Genomic DNA, 17,594 nt, shown 5'->3' on the forward strand with positions numbered 1-17,594 from the left:
TCTAATGGCTCGCCATTTCAGCTGCGCTAAAAGGTAAACCCAATGTAAATAGCGTGGTTTGTATTTCAGTTACGGAACAATTGTATTTTTCCTAACCATACAAACCTTAGCTATTTACATAGGGTTTACTTTTGGCGTAGCTGAAAGGACGAGCCATTAGAATTTTAACGAGGGTGTATTACCCCCGCGCTAGTTAGCAAGGGGGTAGGGGAGTGGTAGCTAGCTACCCCTCCCCCCCTCACACACCGGTGAACTGCTTCACTTCACTTAGAGGTAGGACTTGCCTTGGGGACAGGGCTGGCGGGCAAACATGTGTAAATAGCTAAGGTTTGTATGGTTAGGAAAAATACAAATTATCTCCGAATTTGTCATTTGTTCCGTAACCGAAATACAAACCACGCTATTTACATAGGGTGACTTACCCTAAGGAAGAGTGGAAAGTCCCCAGCCTTACTGGCTTTGGCTTACCCGGGGACTCAGAATCCGAGTGAGCAGCACTCGAGAAAAAGTCCCGGCACCTCGCAAGTTTCTTGCTACGCAAGAAACGTGCGGCCTACATAAGCTTGTGTGTGGAGGGAAGAAGTGTGACTTCTCCTAGGAAGTCGACCTGAAGTCCTTTAGCTGGAATTCTAGGCTAGGACGTTCCCAATACCACCTCGTCAGGGTATGGGGGACGCGACAGTATTAACTTAATATTAGGAACACAAGGAAGCATGGTTTACCTGCAGAGGTTTGAGGTCAGCTATGCAGAGAACCCAGGATGCTGCTTTCCCCAAGAGAGGGGAGGATGAAGAAAGAAGTAAGGGCCAGACATACTTCTTTCATTCATGCAGTCTAAAACCGGATAACAATGCCCTCAACCTTCTGCTACCTGTCCATAAAGGAGCCTGATGTTAGACTAACTGTTGTGTAGCCACCACAGGGCCGATAGTAAACGTATCGAGGCTTCTGTGGGTCACGTCCTGCAGGTAGTGGGCTGTGAAGGTCGTTAGACGCTTCCAGACTCCAGCTTGTAGCACCTGCGTCACAGAGTAGTTCCTCTTGAAGGCCAGGGACGTTGCGATGCCTCTGACATAGTGTGCTCTAAGGCGACGTGACGGAGGAGGGTCTGGATTCAGGGCGTGATGGATGACCCTTTGAATCCAGGCTGAAAAGGCATTCTTGATGACCCTCCTCTCCGTCCTCCCTGTGCTCCCAAACAGGGCTTGCACGTGAGGACGAACTGCAGCTGTTCTTTAAGATAACCCCTCCGACTCCTTACTGGGCATAGTAGGAGAAGGTCTGGGTCATCTGTTACAGAATGGAGACTCGAAATCCTGAAGGAGTCAAACCGAAGGTCTGGGACTCCAAGATTTTGAGTCTAGTAACCAACTCAGGGACGAACATGAAGTTTTTATGATAAAACAAAGTTTTATAAATACTTACCTGGCAGTTATATATACATAGCTAATTATCTCTATTTCGGCAGAATTTTTCTAAAACTAGGCAACCGCCTTGTGGTGGTTGGGTGGTAACACCCGTCAAAGGGTGGTAGGAGGAATCATTCCCGTTCTCTGTTCTTCAGTTCATCTATGCCCGACCTGTCTCCTGAGGGGAGGTGGGTGGGCCTTCGAATGTATATATAACTGCCAGGTAAGTATTCATAAAACTTTGTTTTATCATAAAAACTTCATTTTTACGAATAGAACTTACCTGGCAGTTATATATACATAGCTGATTAACACACTTGGAGGAGGGTGATAGACAGTAACATCGTTGGGGAAACAACCAAAAAAGTTGTAGGATAAATAAACACCTTGATTCCTTACCTGCTAAGGTAGCTGACTTCAAAGGTTCCTGCCTCTTGAGTCGCTTTCCCTTAGGAGTGTCAGCCAGGATGTGACCTGCAGTGCTGAAAACACTCAATCGAGTCTGTCAACGGGGTGAGACCAACAATCTGACTAGACTTCAGGACTACCTATTGCCCAAAATAAAAAAACCGCAACTTTACCAAACCAACCACCTAACATTTGCAAAGTAGATAAAAATGATCTAACTAGACTGAGGTGACTGTACACAAGTCGAAGTCCTCAGACAACCAATAAAAAAATACACCAACCTATGCACAAGTAAACAAAACTAAGGTTGAGGGGAGGTAGTAACTCCTTTGCCTAATACAGAAGCCGTAGCTACGTATGGTCCCAAGGTATAACATTTCTCATAATCCACCCTCACCTCTCTGAGGTAATGAGAGGCGAACACAGAGTTGCTCCTCCAGAATGTCGCATCCATAATTTGACGGAGCGACATGTTCTTGCGGTAAGCAAGCGAGGTCGCAATGGCCCTCACTTCGTGGGCTTGCACTTTTAAAAGTCCGAAGTGTTCCTCCTCACACAAGAGATGCGCTTCTCTTATCACTTCCCTCAGGAAAAAGGATAAAGCGTTCTTGGAAAGGGGCTTTTGAGGATCTTTCACAGAACACCACAGGGAGCTAGAAGAGCCTCTCACACTTTTTGTGCGAGACAAGTAGGTCTTGAGGGCTCGTACTGGACAGAGCAGCCTCTCTTGCTCCTGACCCACTAGGTTGGTCAAGTTAGGAACCTCAAAGGTCCTCGGCCAGGGCTTAGAAGGGTTCTCGTTCTTAGCGAGAAAGTCTAATCTCAAGGCACAAACTGCCCCATTCAGATTGAAGCCTACCTGTTTTTCAATTGCATGGACTTCACTAACTCTTTTAGCTGTTGCTAAGGCCAAAAGAAAGAGGGTCTTCTTGGTAACCTCCCTAAGGGGAGCCTGTGATATGGGCTCAAATCTCTTGGTGCACAGAAATTTAAGAACTACATCAAGGTTCCAAGAAGGGGGCTTTAACTGGGTCTGCTTGGTCGTCTCAAAAGACTTCAAGAGGTCATGTAAGTCCTTGTCGCGAGACAAGTCCAAGCCTCTATGCCGACAGACGGAAGAGAGCATACTTTTGTACCCTTTGATAGTGGACACAGCTAGCTTAGCGTCCTGTCTGAGGTACAACAAGAAATCCGCAATCTGGCTCACAGAGGTAGTGGATGAGGAAATCTTGTGCTTCCTACACCAAGCCCTAAAAGTCTCCCACTTGGACTGGTAGACCCTCTGCGAAGAGACCCTCCTCGCTCTGGCGATAGCTTTCGCAGCTTGCGCTGAAAAGCCTCTCGATCTGACGAGCTTCTCGATAGTCTGAAGGCAGTCAGATAGAGAGCGAGGGGGTTTTGATGATATCTCTCGAAGTGGGGTTGTCTGAGCAGATTTGGACTTGCAGGGAGGCTTCTTGGAAAGTCCATCAACAAGTCCACCACCTCCGTGAACCATTCCCTCATCGGCCAGAACGGAGCTATCAGGATCATCCGTCCCGAATCGAGGAGGGCGAATTTCCTGACTACCAGATTGATGATCTTGAACGGGGGAAAAGCATAAGTGTCCATCCCCGTCCAATCCATCAAAAAGGCGTCTACTGCTATTGCCTCTCTGTCCGGAACTAGGGAGCAATAGATGGGGATCCTCTTGGATAAATTGGAGGCGAAAAGATCGATGAGGGGTCTCCCCCACAGCCTCCAGATACTCTGACAGACCTGTTGGTTGAGGGTCCATTCTGTGGGAAGGACCTGCCCTTTCCTGCTGAGCATGTCCGCCCTCACATTCTTCTGTCCCTGAACAAACCTCGTCAGCAGGCTTATCCTGTTCTCCTTCGCCCAAAGAAGGAGCTCTCTTGCTGTCTCGAAGAGAGACAGAGAGTGAGTCCCTCCTTGCTTCCTGATGTAAGCAAGAGCTGTGGTGTTGTCTGAGTTGACCTCCACAATCTTCCCAGACACCAAGTCCTTGAAGGCCTTTAGCCCCAGAAAAATGGCCATCAGCTCCTTGTTGTTGATGTGCCATCCCAGCTGAATTCCTTCCCAATCGCCTGAGACCTCCTTGCTTTCTAGTGTTGCCCCCCAGCCTGACTCTGATGCGTCTGAAAACAACACTAGGTCTGGGTTCTTCTTGTGTAAGGAGATCCCTTCCCCTAACAAGGCTGGGTCCAGCCACCACTTCAGAAGAGTCTTGACTTCTATTGGAATGGGGAAGGAAAAGGAGTCTTCCTGCATCTTTCTGTTCCATGTCTTCGAAAGAAAGTGCTGAAGAGGCCTTAGGTGGAGTCTCCCCAGAGAGACAAACAGTTCGAGGGAGGACAGAGTCCCCAGCAAACTCATCCACTCCTTCGCTGTGCATCTCTTCTTGTCCAGGAGTTTTGACTTTTACGAGACACTTGGCCTGTCTTTCCTGAGAGGGAGAAGCCCGAAAAAGAACTGAATTCAGAACTATCCCCAAATAGAGAATAGTCTGACTCGGTCTGATCTGAGACTTCTCCCTGTTGATGACCAGGCCTAGATCCTGAGCCATCATAAAAGTCTTCCGTAAATCCTCCAGACATTTCTCCCTCGATCGTGCACGAATCAGCCAATCGTCCAGATAGAAGGATATCCTTATCCCTTCCTGATGCAGCCAACCTGACACATTCGCCATTACCCTGGTGAAGACTTGAGGAGCCGTGCTGAGACCGAAGCAAAGAGCTCTGAATTGGAAGCACTTGCCCTCCATTACAAACCTCAGGTACTTCCTCGAAGTCGGATGGATGGGGACATGGAAATATGCGTCCTGCAAGTCGAGGGACACCATCCAGTCCCCTGGACGTACTGACGCCAGCACCGACTGAGTCGTCTCCATGGAGAACTTTGTCTTCTCCACAAATACGTTGAGCGCGCTGACATCCAGGACGGGTCTCCATCCGCCCGAGTTCTTGGGGACCAGAAACAGGCGATTGTAAAAGCCTGGGGAGACTAGATCCCGAACCGGTTCTATCGCCCCCTTGTCTAGCATTTGGTTGACAAGGTCTACTAGAGCCTTCTGTTTCCCAGGATCTGAGTACCGGGCTACTAAGGCCAGCGGAGCATCTGCGAGAGGAGGTTTTTTCAGAAAGGGGATCTTGTATCCTTCCTTGATGACTGAGAGGGACCAGGTGTCCGCCCCTCTCCTCTTCCAGGACTGCCAAAAACCTGACAGTCTTGCGCCTACCGTCTGGAGGAGACGAACTTCATTTCCTGGAGCGAGGTCTGAAAGAACCCCTGGTAGATCTTGGTCCTGAATCTTGCCTTCTCCCTCTAAAATCTGATCTTGAAGTAGTCCTGCCCCGAAAGGGCTGCTGGAATCTCCTTTCCTCCCGTTTCAAAGAAGAAGGAGGGGCTGCAAAGGGCTTACGAGCAGAACGAGATAAAAGGTCTTGGGTGGCTTTTTGGGCCAGAGAACGCGTAATGTCATTAACCAGAGACTCGGGAAAAAGATGTTGAGAGAGGGGGGCGTAAAGAAGCTCAGACTTTTGAGCATTGGTAACAGACCTAGAAGCAAAAGAGCAAAGCAGAGCTCTCTTCTTTAGGACCCCAGCTGAGAACAGAGCAGCCAACTCATTCGCCCCATCTCTGAGGGCCTTATCCATACAGGACATAATGCTCGTAAGGTCCCTAGATCCATCCATCTGTTCAGTTTTCCTTGCGAGAGTCCCAAGCGACCAGTCTAGGAAACTAAAAACCTCAAAGGCTCTAAAAATACCTTTGACGAGATGATCCAGCTCCGACATTGACCACATGACCTTGGCTGAGTTGAGAGCATGCCTTCTAGCAGAGTCCACTAAACCAGAGAAGTCACCCTTGGAGGAGGAAGGCACTCCCAGACCCAAAGGTTCTCCAGTTGCATACCACATACCCGCTCTTGAAGCAAGACGAGCTGGTGGAAACGAGAAGGAAGTCTTAACTGTTTGTCTCCGCTCCATCATCCAGTCATCAATCTTCGAGAGAGCCTTCTTTGCGGAGATAGACAGCTTCATCTTGATGAAGGCCGACTGTTTCTTGGCCTTCTTTCTGTTAAATTGGGACTGAGGAGATTGAGGGGCAGCAGGTTGGAATTCCTCTCCAAAAAGTTCAAGAAGGGAGCGAGAGAGAACTTTGTAATCTCCCACAGCATCGGCAGGATTATCATCGTCATCAGAAACATCCTCGAGGGCCTGATCCACATCTGCAATATCCTTCGAAAGAGGAGAATCCTTAGAACCCGACAAGGGCAAATCAAAGGCATCATCCTGCAAAAGACGGGTTGCATCCTGGAGTCCCGCGCTAGAAGAATCCTTGGAACGAGAGGCAGTATCGTCCCGAAGAGGCAGGGTGGTATCGCCCTGGGACCGAGAACGAGAGGCAGAGTCGTTCTGTCGTCGAGAGCGAGAGGCGGTATCGTCATGGCGGCGAGAATGAGAGGCGGTATCGTCGTGGCGGCGAGAATGAGAGGCGGTATCGTCGTGGCGTCGTGAACGAGAGGCGGTATCGTCGTGGCGTCGAGAACTAGGGTCGGTATCGTCGTGGCGTCGTGAACGAGAGGAGGTATCGTCGTGGCGAAGCGAACGAGAGGAGGTATCGTCGTGGCGAAGCGAACGAGAGGAGGTATCGTCGTGTCGAAGCGCACGGGAGGCGGTATCGTCTTGGTATCGAGAACGAGAAGCAGCTTCGTTCGATAAGGTATCGTCCCGGTATCGAGAACGAGAAAACGTATCGCCCTGGTATCGCGAAGAAGTATCGCCTGGCGCAAGCACACATTCCTCATCCTGGCGTAGAGAGGGAGAAGTTCTCTTTAAAGAAGAACTCCGTTCTCTCTTAGAAGCAGACTTCTTAATCGGCAACGAGTCGTCTTTACGTCTGTCAGACTGGGCGTGAGGGCGGCTAAAGGCTTGTACTAAAGTCAAAAGTTGTTCCTGCATGACAGACATAAAGGATTTAGCAACATCAGCTGGGTCTTGCGGATCCGAAGGGGGGGGCTGACGAATAACACTCGTATCTTCGGCAGCAGGCTTCGTCCTTTTCACAGGCACGGAGTCGAAATCATCCTCCGACGGACAAGGTTCAGAACTGCTAGAACCGGGAGAGAAAGAACGAGACCGTTCGTCGCGGTTCCATCTCCTCTTAGTAGGTCTTGAAGCTTCATACTTCCATTTACGTCTGGACGAATTCGGAGAAGAAAACAACACATCCGACTCGTCTTTCCCGTGACGGTCAAGAGCAGCCTGGGAATAGACAACAGGACTGTCTGAGGCGACGGCTGACCGAGGGTACGTACCTCTCACCCCCTTTCGGTCATCGACGTACCTTCTCCCTTGGTCCTGGGAGCTTGGTAGAGGTCTAGGCCTAGGGGTATGACAGATTCGGTCGGTCGCCACCTCCACTGCACTAACACAAGCACTTTCACTTTCCTTACCTTTAAAGGCCTCCAGCTGTTCTTTAATGGCCTTCAACTCGGCCGCCAGGCTAGCGTACCGAGGGTCATCCGTAGATACGGAACCTGTAGTAGGTGCAGGAGTTACTACCTCAAGGGAAGGATCAACTTCCAAAGAGGAATCAATAATAGGATCAATAGATAAATCTACGCTAAGTTCGTCTTCCTTACCACTAACAGACTTAGACTTAGACCTAGAAGCTCTCCTAACTCTATCGAGCTCTAGCTTACGCACATAGCGCTTCATAATTAACCAATCTTTCTCATCCAAAACCTTACATTCCCCGCACCTATTATCAAGGGCACAAACAAAACCCCTACAATGAGAACAAACAGTGTGAGGATCAACCGCCATTTTGGGAAGTCTCACCTTACATTCCTCATTCGCACAGATACGGTAATGACTCTTTTCACTCATAATGAAACACAGCAAACAAAAAAACTAAGAGAAAACAAAATACAACGATCGCCAAAACCCCAAATCAGAGTACTTCACCAAAAAAAGCAGACTGGTACACCGAGCAGGGAAATCGAAGAAAAAACTCTTAATGACGGACCAACGTGTTATCGATCCGGCCGGCAGAGATGAACTGAAGAACAGAGAACGGGAATGATTCCTCCTACCACCCTTTGACGGGTGTTACCACCCAACCACCACAAGGCGGTTGCCTAGTTTTAGAAAAATTCTGCCGAAATAGAGATAATTAGCTATGTATATATAACTGCCAGGTAAGTTCTATTCGTAAAACTGAACGTTACCTCCACCTATCCTCTTTAATGGGCGACGTCGTACGAGAGACCATGAAGTTCGCTGACAAGCTTGGCCGAGGCCAGAGCGAGCGGGAGCACCGTCTTCCAAGACAGGTGACGATCAGAAGCCCGGCGTAATGGTTCGCAAGGAGATCTCTAATCGTATGTGCGAAGAAAGATCCAGCGAGGAGGAAATGTCTATTCCTTTCAGCCTGAAGGCCAGGCTAAAGGCTGAGCGATAGGCTTCCACCGCCTAAAGCGAAAGGCGCATTTCCTCCCGCCGATATACAATGACTCCGCTATTGCTGGAATAGAGGCATCAAGGGGAGAGGTACCTCTCCCACAACACCAACCACAGAAGACTCTCCACTTCGCCTGGTAGACCCCTGCGGATGACTTTCGCAGGTGTTGAGGCATCCGCTCCGCAACTTGTTGCGGAACGCCTCTCTCTGTGAGGGGATGCTGGATGGTCTCCAGGCGTGAAGCCGAAGCGATGCTACGGCTTGTGGTAGATGTTGCCGTGTGGTTGTTTGAGTAGCTCGTGTCGTGGGGGAAGTTCTCTCAGGAGTTCCGTCAGGAGATGCAGAAGTTCCGGGAACCACTATGCATGATGCCGCAGCGGAGCTATCAGAGTCATCGACAGGTTGACCGATAGTCTGGTTTGTTGAGCCCCCTTCTCAACAGACAGAACGGTGGGAAGGCGTAGACGTCGATGTTGTCCCACCGTGTAGGAAGGCATCTTGCCAGAATGCCTTGGGGTCTTGGACTGGGAGTAGTACAGCAGCAGCTTGAAATTCAAGGCTGTCGCAAACAGGTCCACAAGGTCAGGACTTGTTGGCTACCAGGGGGGGGGCCGAAGACCACTCGGTACTCTCTATCTGTGAGGCCCTGCTCAGACTGTCGGAGAGCACATTCCTTTGTCCGGAATGAAGCGAGCCGATAGGGTATTGAGTGGACTTCGGTTCATCTCAGTATCTCTACTGCAAGATGAGAAAGTTGATATGAAAAGGTACCTCCCTGCTTGTTGAAACAAAAGGCACTAACGTGGAGTTGTCGTCCACGGAGTGACTCGCCAGGGTCTGCTGGAAGTGTTGAAGGGCCAGACTACGGCCTTCATTCCTAGCAGATTGATGTGGAGGTACCCTTCTGGTTCTGACCATAGGCCTGATTCAGAATGTGCATCCCCCCCCCTTGTTTTGACGAGTCCGAGAACAGCATCAAATGCGGGGGAAGGGCAAGAAGATCCATTCCCTTGCAAAGGTTACCATAGGTCAACTACCACTGCAGGTCCACTCGTACCGCAGGTCCCAAAGGGACCAGAATATCCAGGGAATCGTTGTCTTGATTCCACCGGGACTTGGGCCGCCGATGCAGGGATCTCATCCTGAGGCGGCCGTTGGAACTAGTCTGGCCAAGGAGGAAAGGTGACCTAGGAGGCGTAACCAAGATAGGGCTGGAAGCTCTCCTCGTCTGAGGAAAGGTTCTGTGACTCTCCTCAGCCTTGCTATCTTGACATCTGATGGGAAGGCTTGGAGATTGGAGTCTAACATCATGCCTAGATATCCCAGTTGTTGAGATGGAAGCAGAGAAGACTTCTCGAGGATTACCATGATCCCTAGATCTTGGCAAAGTCCCAGAAGCTTGTCTCGGTGTCGAAGAAGGGTCGATTCCGAGACTGCCTGGGATAGCCAGTCATCCAGAAAACGAAGAAGACGGATGCCGCTCCTGTTTGGCCATGAAGATAACAGGGTGAACATTCTGGAGGATACCTGCGGTGCTGTGGAGAGATCGAAACACCGCACCTAGAACTGGTATATCTTGTTGTCTAGGCTGAATTTCAAGTACTTCCTGGAAGACGGATGGATTGGGATCTGGAAGTACCCGTCCTTCAGATCCAGTGTGCACATGAAGACTTATGGTCTCACTACAAGCCTGATTGACTCTGCTGTTCCACGCTGAACGAAGTTTGTTCGACAAACTTGATCAGGGCTGAGAGGTCGAGACAGGTCTCCAGCCTTCAGACGCTTTCTTACAAGAAAGAGTTGACTGAAGAAGCCGGGGGGGGGGAGCCGTCGATGACCTTTTGGAGAGCATCCTTCTAGAGCATGGTCTCGATTTCTGCCCGAAGGGCTAGCCCCTTTGCCGATCCCATGGCATAGGAGCTCAGCGACACTGGATTCGCTGTCAGTGGAGGTAGAGATGTGAAGAACGGGACGCGATATCCTTGGCTGATCACGGAGATCGTGCAGGAATCGGCCGCGAGTTGCTGCCACCTGAGCGCGCAACCTTAGGCATCCCCCCACTGGGGACCATGCAGGGGGGTTGCCAATCCTAGCGTTTGCGGCCTCGGCCGCTCCCTCAGGATTATTGCCTCCCCAGAAGGACTTTCTGCCCTTCTTGTCTCTGACAGGAGGGGGCTGCTGTTTAGACACCTTGTCTTAGCTGCCAGGGCCGGTTCCGATGTCCTAGGCTGACGAGGCTGTTGTTGAGGCGCTGGAGGCTTGTAGGGTCTGGATGCAAGCGCCTTTGGAGGAGCGAATCGTGATTCTCTTTCTCCACCTCTTAGCTGTCCGTTCCCCGTCCTTGGGCTGAAAACAAGGTCTTTCCAAGGGTGGAAGAGTGTCTGAGCTTGCCGACATCCATGGTTGGGACTTCCGAGAGGAACCTCTCGGTCATTGCATCTCAATGCTTCAACATCGAGTTTGCCCACAAGTTCGAAACTTGGTGAGCCGGGAAACGATGGTGCTCGTGCCCGAGAGGAGGAAAGTTTCCATGACCTTCCTGGAGCTCTCCTTGGACAAATTCCCGGATCGCAACAGGATGCCCAGAGATCCAAGCCAGACAACCAGCCACAAAGTGGACCGCATGGCACACTTTGCGGCTTTCTCCCTGCTTAAGATCTCCGAAGAAGAGAATGTCACCTGCCGGGCGGAGAATTTCTCGAGAGAAAACCTCCCTGGTAAGACCCTTCCACGGAACGGTGGAGAGGAAGGGCTAAACCAGGTTTCCCCATGATCTCGAAGTACCTCCTCTGCTGACGGCTGACAGACGCAGTGTCAGCGACTCCCGCTGGGGGAAAGGGAATCGAACGATCCTGAGGAGTAGAGATGATGGGGCCTGCCTGAAAGGAAGGAGAAGAATGTTGCCCAGACCTCTCTGAAGATTCTTCCTGCTCTTGCACGTGCCATGCTCTGGTTTACAGGGAGAAGATCGTGATCTGGAAGTACGTGATCTGGAAGTACGCGCCCCAGAAGACTCGCCAGGTTGCCCGTGTTGCGATAATTCGACGGGAATAGTGGTCGAAATCACCCTGGCGCTTGCGCGATGGCAAATCGTTGGTTCGCGCGCGGGCGAATGTGGGTGTGCCCACGCGCGGGCGCGCAGGCGAAAGTGTGCGTGGGCGCGCAGGTGAGAGGGAGCAAGGTGTTAAGGGCGAGCGCTGGAGGTCGGGAGACCGATGGCGCGTAGGCGAGCGATGGTGCGTAGGCGAGCGATGGCGCGTTGGCGAGCGATGGCGCGTTGGCGAGCGAAGGCGCGTTTTGGCGAGCGATGGCTCGCTGGTGCGATGGAAAACCGTTGGTTCGCGCGAGGGCGAACACGGGCGCATTTGCGCGCGGTCGTGAGGGCGAGCGCAGGCGGCCGGGAGACCGATGGCGCGTAAGCGAGTGATGGCGCGCTGACGAGCGATGGCGCGTCTTGGCGAGCGATGGCTCGTAGGCGGGCGAAGGCGCGTTGGCAAGCGATGGCGCATTGGCAAGCGATGGCGCGTGGGCAAGCGATGGCGCGTGGGCAAGCGGTGTCGCGTGGGCAAGCGATGTCGCGTGGGCAAGCGATGGCGCGTTGGAGAGCGATGGCGCGTTGGCGAGCGGTGGCGCGTAGGCGAGCGGTGGCGCGTAGGCGAGCGGTGGCGCGTAGGCGAGCGGTGGTGCGTTGGCGAGCGGTGGCGCGTAGCGACCGATCGCGTACAGGAGAGTTAACGCGTGGGCGCATAGGAAACCTACGACGATTGAAGCGTTGGCGCATTGAAAACGCTTGCGCGCAGGCGAAGAATCGCGCGGGCGCGTAGGAGATCGCTGGCACGTAAGGAGAGCCCAGGGGTGCCTGTGAGCGCCTGTGGGCTAGCTTAGGTGTCTCCTGGGCGGCACGGTGTGAAGTGGAAGCGTGCTGGCGCGTTGGCGTGCTGGAACTAGAACCGCGCGTGGGCGCGCTTGGCGCGAAACTCAGAAGGGCACTGCGAGTCCAGAAGAACCTGTGAGCACCTGTGCGCTAGCGTAGGAACTTCTTGAACTGCGCGTGACGAGGCAGGAACCAGGAGGTCGTAGGAGCGTAGTTGTGTGGCCAGAAAAAATGCGCGGCCAGACGATATCAGCGAGGGTGCAGAACCAGAGAGATCGTCGGCGAGGAGGCGAAGGAATAAACTCCTTGCCTGCGCCCAGATCCGAAGATCGTTGGCGCGTGGGCGAACGTTGGCGCGTATTGCGCACATCAGGGAAGGGGGCGCAGATGCGCGCTGGCGAGCAGGTGAACGTGGAGTTCAGTGAAGAAATAATCTCCTTGCTTGCGCCCAAATCCAGAGATCATGGGCGCGAGGGCGAACGTTGGCGCGCATTGCGCACATCAGAAAAGGGCGATCAGATGTGCGCCGGCGAGCAGGCGCACAGAAGGTCTCAGAAGAGTTGGCGATCAGGAGTTGATTCAGCAGAAGTCTGGTCCACAGCAGGAGAGCATTTGCGAACTCGCACGCAGTAGAACGAGGTTGCACAGGTAAAAAAAAAAAAATTAAAAAAACCTGGCACCAAGGGGACTTACTCAAATTGTGAGATAAGCCCTTAGCCCCGAAGGGAACGGTGCCTGTTTGGAAAACGGGGTGGAGAGGCGCCTATAGCGCTACTGCGTCCAGGAACGGAAAGGAAGACAAGAAAATCTGGCAGGTATCGGAGATCGCGAACGAACTGCCGACAGGTCTAGTGAAGCAGCTGCAACTGTCTGTTCTCGTCGAGGAGGATCCTCTGCGGCTGAAGATGAAGACGACCACGGACAGGAGCACCATCATCAGTCCTCCGAAGAGGAGTCTCTGTTAGTGAACTCCCCCGAGGTGGAGAGACACTCGCAGGAGAGATCGTTGGACTCAGCTGCCCCCTCGAAGATGTTCGGAGGGTGGAACTGAGCCTTCAGCAACAACAGCAGGGGAGTCCTCCGAAGAGGAGTCTCTATGAGTGTCCTCTCTCGCGAACGAGAGAGGTGAACACTTCGTAGAAGAGACAGGAAGAACTGATGAAGGCGCCCCTTAGGGCCGTTGGATCAGCAAGCTGACCATAAAGAGCAACCCTCCGAAGAGGAGCTCCTGCAGCTGCTCAGCCCCTTGAGCGTAGCTGCAAGTGCGACTGCTCAGCACCAAGTGCATAATCGCACGAACTCCATGGTCCGGCCTTGCAACCGCTCAGCCCCTTGAGCATGGTTACAAAAGCGGTCGCTCAGCACCAAGAGCATAACCGCCCGGGGACCAGAAAATATTAAGGTAAGAGAAGATGGCCCCCCTGAAGGGGAAAAAACTCATACCAGGGAAGGGAACCTCCCTCGGAAGGGAAGTACCCACCCATGGAGGCGAACCTCCTGAGCGTTCTAAATGAACTAAGGAGCTGACAGTTATCACGGGAGAACTTCTAGGAGAAGGGAACACGCCCATGCCGAAGTCGTAGAGGAGGCGGCAACAGGACAGCTCTGCTTCGTTGGCACATTAGGCAAACGAAAAACTAGATAGTTAACTGTGAAAATAAAACAATTGGTTAACATTAATTCCCCCGGGGGAACTCCGAAGAGTAACCCCTGCGGGAAAAGAACAAAAGAATTACGCACAGGAATGCGCCCTCCTCCCCCACTGACACTCACGGGAAGGGGGGGAAGGCGGAGAACTGTAACAAAACAGACTTATAACAATTATAAATATGTAATTCATCTAAGAATGTTCACTAATGGTAAGAACGAATGAACCCCGAAGGAAAGCGTTCTACCCAGAAGCTGAAAAGTTAACAAATACAATTAGATTTATTAAAAAATAATTGAGACAAAATAAACGGATTAGCAACTCATCCCGCAACGGGAAGGAAGCTACCGTAATACGTAGTAATAAAAGGGTGAACGACCTCAAGGAGAGAGAGAGAGACCGTAGTCAAACTAAACTCCCAAGTTCCCTATGCTGATAGACCAAGTTCCCCGTAGGGAAGGAGGAACAGCGGAGAAACAGATTAATAAATAAAGTCCAGCGATGACGATTCCCCACGGCGCCCGCCGAAGGGAGACCGAAGGACCAAGGGAGAGATCGCGCCCCATGAAAAGTCACCGTGGTGGCCTGAGACCACACGGAGAAGTTGTCGTACAATGAGTGGACTTCCTACACACACTCACAGCACAAACACTGAAAAGGAAATTTACTGTATTTCTATACTCAAATATATACATAAACATAAGAATGTTTACATATATATTAAGTATAAGAAAAGTAAGTAATTAAGTAAGAAAAAACATTAATGGCTGCCATGCGAGGACGGGACAGAGACGTCTGTTCATCGTCCGAGCCAAAAGTGAAGTGAAGCAGTTCACCAGTGTGTGAGGGGGGGAGGGGTAGCTAGCTACCACTCCCCTACCCCCTTGCTAACTAGCGCGGGGGTAATACACCCTCGTTAAAATTCTAATGGCTCGTCATTTCAGCTACACCGAAAGTAAACCCTATGTAAATAGCATGGTTTGTATTTCGGTTACGGAACAAAGGGAATTTCAATACCATTTTCTACGATGTCTTTCTAGCCAAGTCCATTCATCTGATTGCTCCTCTTTGGGTTTGACAAAATCAAACTGATAGGTCCTAATATACGGTCCCACCCATCCTTGCCTACAATGCCATGTCTTTACCAGGTCAAATGGCTACTGAATTTCTAATAACATAACTGCCCATCTACCTCAAAATTGTTCAGCATTATGTCTGTCTCCTATAATCAAATTACATGAGTAAATGGATGTTTTTGAACTTCAAATGGGTTAGTATATTGTATCTTGCGTTTGGTCAAGAGGGAACTTTATGGTTAAAGATTTACCATAATACTATCCTCCAAAGTTTCTAGGTGCTCCAATGCTGCAAAAAGAAAAAAAAAGTGTAGACATGATCTGGTCAATAGCATTATACTTAGTTAGATCAGTATATATACCCTTGCACCATTCATGCTTATGACTTTGTAGGTGTTTTAATTAACACAACCTTGTTAGGATAAACAATTTCCTTACATGCAAATTTTGCAGTAAACGTAAAATTTTTGTGTAAGAATAATAATTTTCTTACTTAATCTTCCCTTTATCATGTGGAACCCAACATCGGTTAAGCTGTTTCTATTTTTTTCCTAAATTCTGAAAGCAAACACAAAGTGGCCGATTGTATCTATCTTGTGACATCAGTCTCTACCATGTAATCTTTCTTAGCCAATCACCTATTTTACTTTGAATTCTTTTCTATTTTTATCAGTGTCCATTTGAAATATTAAACTAATCACAGATTTAATATTATGTTCACTAATTTTTTCAAATGATTATCAAAAATTTATACAGAATTATTATAAACTCTATCAAGAAGACCGCGAGTTCCTGATCTCATGTTCGAGAAACGGAATATTTTGGCATCAAAAACCTATTTGTGAATTGTGATTTTCTTTTAGTCTGTGACCTGGGAAGGAGGTCTGGGGGCTTCCCCCCGGCTAGGGGCTGTGACCTGGGAAGGGGTTCTGAGGGCTTTCCTCCTGCTAAGGGGTTGTGACCTGGGAACTACTAGGTTAGGTTAGGTGGGTTTGCTAGGTTCTGTACCCATTCACAAATCTCAAATGTGTTAAATATCATGTTTGGCCTAATTTCAGCCACTTACATGATCCATATATTTTTCCAACTGGTTATCTTGAGCTTATTTTACATTTCTGACCATTATTGTTGCTGCAAATCACACGTTTATGACATTTCCCCACCCCCCCAAAAAAAAACCCGGTTTCCCAATGGGGTCCCCCATAATTGTCTTTATATAAGGGGGTACAAAAACTCATGAACGGGTGGTTTGCCCCAATAATCATGTCAGAAATGCATAGAACACAAGATAACGAATAGGAAAAATATAAGGCTCATGTATTTGGCTAGAAATTAAAGTATCATACATTTATCAAAATAAGTTACCCTTTCCATGGAAAAATGATGCCAGATAACTAATAATCAATCAATCAATCCGGGAAAAGTTGCACGGAAGAAAGTTATGATTGAAAAAAAAAAAGAAACTGTAATTAATACCTAACGAGTCATAATAAGGTGAGGGAAGTTGCAAATATATATTAGGTTCTGCTAACTGTTTCATGACGCATAATGATAAATAATGAAAACTAGTGGTAATTATACTTACACAAATAAAATTAAAATAGATTAGGCTTACCGAGATAAAATGGGCGTTCGAGGAAGTTTTATCAGTAGTAGTTGGAGGGTCTGTCTTTGGAACGACTCTCCATCGTTCTAGTTTTTAAAGTTTGTTTTTACCTGAGGTAACACATGAAATTTTATAGTATTTTTATATGATCAATTTTTCTTTATTCAACACTTTTTCTCACTTTGCTTTAGTTTAGTTTAGAACTTATCTAATATTTTTTAGCTTTCCAAAGTTTGTAATAATTTTTTGATATTCAAATATGTTTTCCTCATTTTCTAACTCAAAAAGTAATAGTTTTCATCATGTTTTTGCTATTTTCAAGGTGTGGTCTGATAAGTAGGATGTTCTCGTTTCTTATTCTATGTTTATTTTTTTTTTCAATCTAGTATAAAGTGCATCAACGTTTCTTCCTTATCACATAGTTAAACAGATGAAAAGTAATATGATTGATATCAATTCCTCTCTGTTTTCTAAGGATGTTGATTCTTCTTTTTACTATATTACTTTATATCTAGTATAATGCAGAGCCTGATTATAAAATCTTTTAGACATTCTTACACCAAGTGTTTTCTCTTGTGTTCCTCTTATATTTCTCATATTAGAATCAAAGAACTTTTATAGTAACAAGGATTATATTTCACGTATATTGCCTCTGTAATTGACCACCTTTTCCCCCAAAACGTGCATTTTACGTGTTTCTTTCACTGTGAACTAATTCATCGTTATTCGCGCAGTTTTATCTTCTTGAAAATTTGTTGCAATCCCTCTGCATCGCTTATTTCCGTTTTCTTCAATTTCAAATACTTCGTCCATTAGGTTGTTAATTCCTTTTCTGAAAGAATACATTTTATAAGTGACTTATTATATAATTAAACGTGTCTTTCATATTGCTGTTAAGTTATGCGTTACAGGTAACTGGAATGGATTAACTAGGCCTAGGCGTTCTTAACAAATTCCACATTTTCAGTTACTCTCGCTTTTTATTCAATTTTTTTATTCAGTTGCGCCAATGAATATCAACTTGATCATCTTATATTATACTTTACTGAACATAAACATCAATTTATGTATTTAGAAATCCTTTTGAAGTTGTTTACAGTGTATT

General features: G+C 48.7%; 1 protein-coding gene across 4 annotated transcripts in view; it reads right to left on the minus strand.

Moving 5' to 3' along the window:
- The window catches only part of LOC137631237 (acyl-coenzyme A thioesterase 9, mitochondrial-like), a 332,677-nt gene that overhangs the window by 108,374 nt on the left and 206,709 nt on the right, over positions 1–17,594 (minus strand). Inside the window, exon 1 of one of the 4 annotated variants that reach the window (XM_068363018.1) lies at positions 16,499–16,589. The exons of 2 other annotated variants lie outside the window; for them this stretch is intronic. The gene's annotated coding sequence lies outside the window, so the exon portion shown is untranslated. Of the gene's footprint in view, positions 1–16,468; positions 16,590–17,594 lie in introns of those variants that run through there. One more of the 4 variants, XM_068363019.1, reaches the window with a different exon arrangement.

This window comes from Palaemon carinicauda, chromosome 39, assembly GCF_036898095.1.
Source record: "Palaemon carinicauda isolate YSFRI2023 chromosome 39, ASM3689809v2, whole genome shotgun sequence".
Lineage (NCBI taxonomy): Eukaryota > Metazoa > Arthropoda > Malacostraca > Decapoda > Palaemonidae > Palaemon > Palaemon carinicauda.